This window comes from Lepisosteus oculatus, chromosome 27 (genome assembly GCF_040954835.1).
Source record: "Lepisosteus oculatus isolate fLepOcu1 chromosome 27, fLepOcu1.hap2, whole genome shotgun sequence".
Classification (NCBI taxonomy): Eukaryota; Metazoa; Chordata; class Actinopteri; order Semionotiformes; family Lepisosteidae; genus Lepisosteus; species Lepisosteus oculatus.
The window spans coordinates 550908-559721 of NC_090722.1; the positions used below are offsets into that span (position 1 = coordinate 550908).

Genomic DNA, 8814 nt, shown 5'->3' on the forward strand with positions numbered 1-8814 from the left:
CGTGGGGAGCAGGAGAGCGGAAAAAGACCCATATGCGTAGCGGCGAGACGGGAAAAATGCCCGGGCTCATTAGTGCAAAGAGTTCAGGAATGCCGTATAGAAACCTATGCCCTCAGGGAGCGGACGTGGGGCGCCCTGGTGCTAGGCGGGTCTCAGGACAACCGAACATCAATGCTGAGCGAGGACAGAGTGCAAGACCCGGAAATATATAGCCCAAGGGAGAGAGGGACAGGAAGGACAGCAGACCGGAAACTTGGGACAGGACAGAGAAGGAGTGCCCCCTGGCTGCAGAGGGCGTGACAGATGGAAGGCAAAGATAAATAAGAAAGAGTACAATTAAAAAGTTATAGATTATATCTTAAAAAGCAACAAAAACACATATAACAATATTTTCTGACCAAATGCTGCTACATTTTATTCATCATAGTAGACTACATCTATATACAGGTGAGATAACAAGTGACTAGACATGATATAAATTACAATTCAGACATTTTGCTCTTAGGAAAAAAAACAGGTGCGTTAATTTCAGATTTCCCATCATTTCTTAAATCAAGCTGATCCTTAAATTACACATACAGTGTACTGTGTTGGTATCCTGGTAACCTGGAGGGATACAGGGTCTGCTAGCCCTAAATGCAATTGAAATAGCAAATTTGAGCTATTTAGAAAACAGTTTACTCTAGAGAAAACATCTAATACAGTAACTGTGTACTTGTTTATACGCTATAAAAAGAATGATCTACTCTCTTATAAGCAGACATTCCATATAATTGAGGAGTCAAAAATTCGGCCTGCAGACTCGGTCTAATCCACTTGCAGGTGTGGTCACAGCCTTGGTTGGAATTCAATTAAAAACTTGGAATTTGGAATTATAAGCCAATTCTACTGTATCTACAAATAAGTGTTGAATTTACGAGAGGAAGTATCCTTAGCCGGGTAAACTGCCTAAAGCACATTGTGACTCATAATAACAAATATGATCCTTGTGATCAGAAAGACGGCTGAGGTTTAGTTATAATCACTGCAGGTGGTGCCTTTGGGTTGAAAGTCAATAATTTTCCAGCACTGTACAGAATGTGTATATTTTAATAAAGTCCATATTTAATTCTGCACTGTTTATAGACTCTTTTCAATTGGCACTTGAATTATACTTAGAAATGGACAGCTTGACATTGTAACCCAATAGATAATTAAATTAAGATGATATATAAAGTTCAAATCATCTTGATGAATGGAGTTTCATTGACTAATTAGACAAATGAAATACAGTAAATGAATTGTCTAGAATGTGAAGTCTCAAACCCTTCTAGAAAAGCATGATATTCTTGTTCAAATTTAAAAACAAAACTCCCATCTTTCAGTTGCTGTTTAGAAATTTAAAGCAGTTAGACAGAGCAACCAGCATGATTACCTTCCTGTAGAAATGCCATTTTCATCTAGTCCTTCTGTTCTGACTTCACTTCCATAGGCTACCAAGCTTTGTAGAGCACAGGCATTCATTCCTTTTTGTCACATTTTTTTAATGGCTGTGTTTATCAAACAGGGTGCAGTAAAGACCAGTTACTTTTGAAGTTTCCTAAAAATAGTTTAAAAAAACTGAAAGAAAACGGAATGAAAAATGTGAAATTAAATGTTAGAATTAAAAACGAAAATGAAAGTTATAGGTTCTGATCTTCTTTAAATTATAAATGTATCAAATTGGTCTTTTGGATGAACCTAAAGATACATTTGTCTCTAGAGATCTACCTAGTGATCTGGAGTCCCTGAGTAGTCCGGCTATCTGCTTTGATCTACAGTACGTCTTCAGGAAAGACATTGTGAGAGATGTGATGATTAATCTGCAGAGACTATGTCTGTATTCATGACTCCCTGTGACCAGAGTAGCATCTTCCATGGAGATTCACCTGGAACAGGAACCCATAAAAATCAGCAGACCCAGGCTTCCCCCAGCAGTGTCAACTTTCTGTCTCTGCTGTGGAGGGAAGGGAACCTTCATAACAGATGTCCAGACTTGCAGGGAAATGTCATGGTCAGTAAGGAGGAGTACTTATCGAGTGAGGTTCAATCTTCTCCACACTTCACTCAACACCTTACATTGCCAATTGCTTTGTTTTGGGATTCCCACCAGTTTTGTTTGAATGATTTTGTGGACTCCGGGGCATTGGGGAAATTCATCAATCATGAGTTAACGAAACAGATTGGGGATTCTGTTAATGTCTTGCAATGTACTAGCTCACATGCAAGCTTTGGACGATCGGTCTGCTGGTCTTGGGGTTGTTACTCAACAAAATGTTCCTATTCAAGTCATTGTTGGATTATCTCACTCTCAATAAGAGTATCTCCCTGTTATGTTTCTCATCTCCTCAGTGCCGTTAGATTCTGGGGTTCCTTTGGCCTAAACTTCAAGCATTTGCATTTGCTCTCTCAACCTGTGCTTAAATATTGTCTTCTGTCCCAGATTGCTTCACCATCATGAGAGTATAGCAGTATTATCACTGAAACATGATATATTTTTTAGATTATAAATACTTTGGTCTAGGACCCCTTTTCCATACTTAAAGTTAACTCAGAAAAATGTTAATACCAATTGAATTTCTAAGTCCTGCGATTCTGTGGCTCTCATGTTGTAGATGAGACTTCCCAGCATCTGAGGTATGAAACTGCTTTAAGGTCCAGCTGGACAGGAACCATGCCAGTGGCAGAGCAGAGAAAGCCAAACCTCAGTCGTCTCTGTGACAGTAATCCTTACCCCGAAATCATAACATCCAAAATGAATATAACACCTATAACACCTTACACCAAGGTCCAAGTAAATGTACCATAGTACGGGCTCTGTGTTTTTTACAGAAAAGATTATATCAATAGACTAGTTAATGAACTGACTCTTAGCCAGGTAAAGCTAGACTCTGAATTATGTTTTCATTATCATTGAATATAACAAATATATATTATTATATAACATGGACTAAACTGTAACTACAATATTATAAAAATACTTTTTTAAAACAAGATTTATAAAAAAAAGAAATGATTTACCGTATTTGCCCATGAGTTTTCTCTTGTATGTTGCTGTGTACTAGAAGCACATTTAGGTCTTTGATCTCCTAACAAAAAATATATTTTAATAGCAGTAATTGTGAAAAAAGACAGTGTCAATAGTGTCAACAGTGTCAAAAATGTAATTGTCATGGATGAACAGTGAGTGAGGTAGTGAATTACCACAGTAACTGGCAGTGACATCTGGGTACAGTGTAAAAACTAGGTCGCCCCGCCACTCATCCAGGTGACGAGCATGACAAAAAGTATATAAATTAAATCGATGCTCACTAGAATTATAACTCTATACTGGAAACAGTTGCTTAGGTTTAATTTTTTTCTAATTAGATTTAGGCACCTATAGATCCATCTATTCAAAATGTGTGAGGTAAGCTGCTTTAAAACATGGTGGTACTTGGCGCAATATACTGCATCATACCACATGTTTTTTTTTTAAATAGGATAATAGTATCTGGAAGTATCTTGTAAAACTGCCAGGTGGGACTAATAAAGCTTAACGTCTCATGTACAGCATTTGAGCTGTCGCTAGAAAACACCCGTTTTCGAATCCTGGGCACTGCTGGGGGACAATCTTTTTCCAGTTAAGAATACTTTTTATAATTTTAGACTGTGTATTACAGCATGTTAAACATTAAAAAGTTGGTATATTTTATAAAAGCAAGATTGCTTTCTTGACAAATCACCCCAAACAAAATACAATTTTAAAATGCAAGCAGTTTGAAATTATTAGTTGTTAAAAAATCACTTAACTTTGAACATGTTGTGATATTTAGAAATACCAACAAATTCAATATAGTGTCGATAATATTTACTATTTTAGTTTTTCAAAGAAATGTTTATTTGTTAAAAGAAAACTCATGGTCGGAGCCAAGTTTGATCCCCCAACTTCCAGCATGTAAGGCACAGACATTACACCAACAACCACTTGACAACTTAAGCTATAACTGAATACAGACAAAAAGTAATTGCGAGTGAATGAGTCAAATTGATGTAGATGTTTACAAAGAAAGTGTGCTCCAGTAATAATTTAAGCCATATGAATATAATTATATCGTTATTAATTTCATTAGATACCTGATTCCATATTATATTCCCTATTAATCAAATTCTAAAAAATATGCATTTTTTTACTGCGATAACGAGTACAAATATTCATAGAAAAGGTTATTTACCTTTGCAATTCCTTTGTCCGTAGAAAAATAAAGCCAACACAACCAGAAGAATCAGAGAAACAGTTGTCAAAAGTCCATACAGAATTCTCTTTTTTCTTCTTTCTTCATATACGTCTACTGCAATATACTGTACATACAGTATAATACAGTCTTTATTGGAATGTGAAGTTGAGCAACATGACTCATATCTCCATCACATTAATCACATGACAAAAATCAGTCTCTTTATTTGATCTAATCCAGAGTTCTCTGACCTTGGTCCTTGAGAGTCCAAATCAAGGTTGTTGTGTAATTTGGTAAATTAACTAGACTTTGGCTCTTGAAACCAGAAAGTTTTGCTACAATCTCTAAATATCTTAATTTTTAATGAAACCACCTGTTTAACTGATAACAGTTATATGACTCCAGATCTTTAGGATCCTGTGATTCCTGAAATGGTTTCATATAATACTTTCTGGATAGGGTTTTTTTTCAGGAGTTGTTTTGGGGATTTCTGGCCTAAACCAACATCTGAAGATTACACTTTTCCATAACACTGTAGCAAAGTATAGAAAACTGAATATTGTATCAGTTTAGAATTTCAGATAACAGCTAGATGTATGTTTAGCTCTGGGTTTGGAAATATATGCTAAATGTATGCTAAATTGTGTTAAGATGCTTCATTAACAATTGTGGGAGCATTTTTTAAATGGCTAATAGTCATTTTTGTTGAGTTCCCTTGACTGACAACAGCTTACTGTAATTGATTTGGACCAATTAAAAAAATTCAGTTCTCAATGCAAGAGAATGTCCAAAAAACTTTTTTTTCATTTGATCATAAAACACAGTTCAGTTGTCATTCGGGTGTGGTTTCTGGATCCCCCTTGCAACCCAGTTATTAATACAACATTCATGCAGGCAACCTTGAGTATCAATAATAGCACTTTGTATCCTGATGGTTTCTGTTGATTGCGGATCATTGTGTTGGAGCTTTTGGATGTATGCCTGTCTCCCAAACTGCTTGTGCTCTAAAGGATGTCACTATACCTTTATTACCTGTAGCCTTAATTTCAGATTATAACAACACTGAAAAGTGGTAGTGCTGTCTTCCCACTTTTTATACTGTACTTCTATACTAATGGAAAATGGAAAACTGTACAATTTCAATTGTAATTTATATTTTTTTAATTTTAATAAGTACTTAAAGGTTTGAAAAAACACGGCCTTTGTGTCTTGTGGAATTTAATTATTAAGGATAATTATAACTAGCTTCTGGGAAAACTGGCCCTGGTGTGAGCATGTGAGCTTGTTGCTTGCAGGAATATGCTCCAGATCAGGTTCCCCCATGACCCTTAATTGGATGATGTGATTAGAAAAATGATATAGATAACATGAATGTTATATTCACAATCACGATATTATGCAATAGTGTATTTCCAAAAAGAGTCCAAATTTAATTTAAGATAATTACCTAAAATTTATCTTCAGGATAGATTATGAATGTATTAGAATAATATGTAGAAAATATTAGATTGATACAATTATTTCGCAAGACCATGTTGATTAAATGTTGCAAAGCACACTGACAATCGGCTAGACTGAAAACAAATCTTGTACCTGGAAATTGTATAGTTTTGCTGAAGAATTCCTTGCTTTCCATTTTCACAGTACAACTGAAAGACTCTCCGCTTTTCCAGGTCTCTTCTGGGACCATCACTTCTTTCATGATAAAGTACAAGTCCTCGCCAATAGAGTGTTTGACTGTCTTAGTCTTGTTGGATCCAATGGTCTTCAGATTAACTGGGGTTTCCCAATAAACAGAGTCTGAGTCAGGAATCTTCCCAATCACCAAGCACACAAGAGTGGCCAAGCCATCTGAGAAAACAAGCTGGTTTGAGGGAGGGATAACATAGACTGAAGGGTCTAAAGTGGTGTCATCTGAAGGAAGAGAAGACATTACTTTATTAATGTACATTAATGTACTTGTACTATGCCAGGGGTGCCCAACTTTTTTTAATGTAAGATCTACTTTTTCATTTGCCAGTCCAGCGCAATCTACCAATGTGAATTTGAAGCTCTTATATAGGAAGAACAGACTACAGTGCAATACAGTACAATAACGATACCCATCACTGAAATGACAGCAAATAAAAGCAAGTGACTCAGGCTACAGTGAACAAGTAATGTTCTCCATTTTAGACAAAAGAATATCCTACCTTAATGTGAGCATTGGCACTGAGAAGCTTTCTTGAGAACACTTTCATTTTTTTTAACGTGTTGACACTGCTGATCATGTCGGTGACATTTTTATTTTGTCCCTGCAGCTCGATATTCAGCTCATTCAGCAGTTCAGCCAAGTCTGTGAGGAATGCTAAATCCAGAAGCCATTGGTCATCCTCTAATTGGGCATACTCACCATGATTAGATGACTTGAGAAACTCTTGGATTTAAGCCAACAGCAGTCTGAACCTTGCCAAAAATGTTTGTTTTTGAAATCTCCAAACAGCAAGTCAGCAGTCTCAGCAAATGCTTTTTTTATTACTTCTTGATCCCTGAATGACTTGTTGTGTTGAGCCAGGACGTGGCTCACACAGAACGATGCAATGATTGCCACTTTCCCTCTTGTATTAGGCCTCGTGAAAACCGACTGCTGCTAGCTGACATTTTTTTCCATAATTTTTCCACTTTTCTTTTGCGTAACTCACTTTTAGCGGGAAAGTCCACATCATATATTTTGTGTGCAGTTTTGAAATGTTGTTCTATGTTTTCCTTTTTTGCATAGATTCTAGCATTGCAGATTTGAATGCAAAATTACAAAAAAATAAATCATGCTCCCATTCCCTGTGGTAACGGTAAGTTTTTGGCCTCTTTGCTTCATCATTTTCACTCAAACACTACAACTATCAAAAAGGCAAATTATCTTATCAAACTGTTGGCGAATTTGTCAATAACCAAGAGAACATTCTTGGGTAGCACACAAAACACAATTTACGGAGCTCCTGTAGCCTTTTTTTCAGTGTCAGGTAGCACTCAGAGACTTTTACAACCCATTCGACAGGTGTTAAACACACACAAAGGGTGATACAATGTATGACATTACATCCACAGATCTGAATAAATTTTCAGGCTATCGAAAAAAGTAAATAGTTAAAAATCCCATTTATTTTTTGCCAAAAATTCTTATGATCAATCGACTGGCAAGCACTCCGCAATCGACTGGTTGGGCACCCCGGTACTATGCTGTAATACACTTGTAGTATACTGTGTTACTTAATATGCTTATTGGAACAATACAGAAAATACCAACATTTATCTGCTTTATATGGGAAAAACTCAATTTAACCTGCTAATTTTATTTTACATGATGCACTTGAGGTTTATACATGGCGAATGTGTTAATCTCCTTAATCAGAACTGTAATGTTAGCCAGATTAAATAATGACTGGTTTGAGTGCAAAGAGAAGCTTTAATCTGATTCTTTATAACAGACTTTACAAGGGACAAGAGTTGCTAGAAATGATCCAGTATTGCACTCTTGCATATTCTTTCTTTCTGTTTTCAAAAGGTCAATAGGGTGTTCAGTTTTCATGCACAACACACATTATATATTTGGTTTCTTTGGTGCTCTATTTTCTGTTAAGTACTGTATGGTGTAAGCAAACTACTCAACTGTAGACAAGTTCAGAGACAATGTTTCAGTGCAGGTTGCTTTCCTATTGCTATAATCTGTAGCATTTGTACAAAACTACAACGGTGAAAAGAGCATGACTTATGGGCATCATAAATATAACACAAAACGAATGCACTGTATTAATAAATTTGCTCTCTTCAAAAATAGTTGAAAAGATTACAAAAATGAAGCTTTGCAATTTACACTTGTCGAAATCAGTCTGTTTCCCAACCTGCAGTTTGTCAATGGAAGAGAGGCTGAACATTCATTTTTAAAAGAAGATTTACAAAAAGAGGATTCACACTTACTTTTCACAATGAGTTTGGTTGAGGTCTGGAATCATTGGCACAGTAATAAACCTCAGAGTTGCTGTGCTGTAAGTGCTTTATTGTCAGCGTGCAGCCTTTCTCGTTGTTACTAGTGACAGTATTCCGATCTGAATAGAGTAATGAAACAATAAGACTGCTGTCAGATTCCACCTTGAGCCAGGTAGCACTAGCGCAGGACGTCGAACCATGATTAAGACATGTCAAATTGACTGTGCTGCCAGCTGTAGCATTCATGTGGAGGGGTCTGTCGAAATCCTGTGTAAATACAGCTGAAAATACACAAAGCAAATTAAACTAATTACTTTATTGGAACAAGTAAAAGGTTTATTCCATGCTGAAAGAGAAGAAGAAGACACCTGAAGAATGCCCCAAGGCCGAAATGTTGTGTTTTCTTTCTTCTCTTTTCAGCATAGAATAAACCTATTTATTTTCCTTTATGTTCCTTTGCAGCCTACGCATACTGATGCAACTACCCACCTGAAGTACTAATCACTTTATTGCTTTTTTTTCTGTGTACAGTGTTTTGACTACATGAAACATCTCCTTTATCAGTCATCATTAACACTTTGGAGTGGCAGGTATATGTGTATATCAGCACGCAGTA

At 36.3% G+C, this 8814-nt stretch overlaps 1 long non-coding RNA gene across 2 annotated transcripts; it reads right to left on the reverse strand.

Annotated features, from left to right (window-relative positions):
• Window positions 1–399: 399 nt before the first annotated feature.
• LOC107075923 (uncharacterized) lies at window positions 400–8542 on the reverse strand. Of its 2 annotated transcripts, XR_001477390.2 has the most exons (6): window positions 8190–8542; window positions 5829–6149; window positions 4233–4359; window positions 3040–3107; window positions 1415–1599; window positions 400–632 (listed from the first exon to the last, which is right to left on the reverse strand). It is a non-coding gene; the product is annotated as an uncharacterized lncRNA (long non-coding RNA). The 2 variants fall into 2 exon arrangements; XR_001477389.2 differs by having other exon boundaries at window positions 400–1599.
• Window positions 8543–8814: the final 272 nt, after the last annotated feature.